The sequence below is a fragment of the Saccoglossus kowalevskii genome, unplaced genomic scaffold (genome assembly GCF_978046115.1).
Source record: "Saccoglossus kowalevskii unplaced genomic scaffold, keSacKowa6.1 SCAFFOLD_88, whole genome shotgun sequence".
NCBI lineage: Eukaryota > Metazoa > Hemichordata > Enteropneusta > Harrimaniidae > Saccoglossus > Saccoglossus kowalevskii.
The window spans coordinates 15,991-17,589 of record NW_028188633.1 but is presented as its reverse complement, the minus strand read 5'-3'; positions in this window follow the sequence as shown (position 1 = coordinate 17,589).

Sequence of the window (1,599 nt, the reverse complement as noted above, 5' to 3'; positions counted from 1 at the left end):
AGTAGTGGCAAAGTACTGAAAAGTCGTGGCAAAGTACTGAAAAGTGTGGCAAAGTAGTGAAGAGTTGTGGCAAAGTCGTGGCAAAGTTCTGAAAAGAGTGGCAAAGTGCTGCAAAGTCGTGGCAAAGTACTGAAAAGTGTGGCAAAGTACTGAAAAGTCGTGGCAAAGTACTAAAAAGTGTGGCAAAGTACTGAAAAGTTGTGGCAAAGTCGTGGCAAAGTACTGAAAAGTGTGGCAAAGTACTGAAAAGTAGTGGCAAAGTGCTGAAAAGTGTGGCAAAGTACTGAAAAGTTGTGGCAAAGTGCTGAAAAATAGTGGCAAAGTACTGAAAAGTCGTGGCAAAGTACTGAAAAGTGTGGCAAAGTACTGAAAAGTGTGGCAAAGTACTGAAAAGTTTGGGCAAAGTGCTGAAAAGTGTGGCAAAGTGCTGCAAAGTCGTGGCAAAGTGCTGAAAAGTGTGGCAAAGGACTGAAAAGTTGTGGCAAAGTGCTGACAAGTGTGGCAAAGTCGTGGCAAAGTACTGAAAAGTGTGGCAAAGTACTGAAAAGTTGTGGCAAAGTGCTGAAAAGTGTGGCAAAGTGCTGCAAAGTCGTGGCAAAGTACTGAAAAGTGTGGCAAAGTACTGAAAAGTTGTGGCAAAGTACTGAAAAGTGTGGCAAAGTACTGAAAAGTAGTGGCGAAGTGCTGAAAAGTCGTGGCAAAGTACTGAAAAGTGTGGCAAAGTACTGAAAAGTTTGGGCAAAGTGCTGAAAAGTGTGGCAAAGTGCTGCAAAGTCGTGGCAAAGTGCTGAAAAGCGTGGCAAAGGACTGAAAAGTTGTGGCAAAGTGCTGACAAGTGTGGCAAAGTCGTGGCAAAGTACTGAAAAGTGTGGCAAAGTACTGAAAAGTTGTGGCAAAGTGCTGAAAAGTGTGGCAAAGTGCTGCAAAGTCGTGGCAAAGTACTGAAAAGTGTGGCAAAGTACTGAAAAGTTGTGGAAAAGTACTGAAAAGTGTGGCAAAGTACTGAAAAGTAGTGGCGAAGTGCTGAAAAGTCGTGGCAAAGTACTGAAAATTGTGGCAAAGTACTGAAAAGTTGTGGCAAAGTCGTGGCAAGGTACTGAAAAGAGTGGCAAAGTACTGAAAAGTTGTGGCAAAGTCGTGGCAAAGTAATGAAAAGTGTGGCAAAGTACTGAAATTTTGTGGCGAAGTGCTGAAAAGTCGTGGCAAAGTACTGAAAAGTGTGGCAAAGTACTGAAAAGTAGTGGCAAAGTGCTGAAAAGTGTGGCAAAGTACTGAAAAGTTGTGGCAAAGTGCTGAAAAGTGTGGCAAAGTACTGAAAAGTTGTGGCAAAGTGCTGAAAAGTAGTGGCAAAGTACTGAAAAGTCGTGGCAAAGTACTGAAAAGTGTGGCAAAGTACTGAAGAGTTGTGGCAAAGTCGTGGCAAAGTACTGAAAAGTGTGGCAAAGTACTGAAAAGTTGTGGCAAAGTGCTGAAAAGTGTGGCAAAGTGCTGCAAAGTCGTTGCAAAGTGCTGAAAAGTGCGCAAAGGACTGAAAAGTTGTGGCAAAGTGCTGAAAAGTGTGGCAAAGTACTGAAAAGTAGTGGCGAAGTGCTAAAAAGT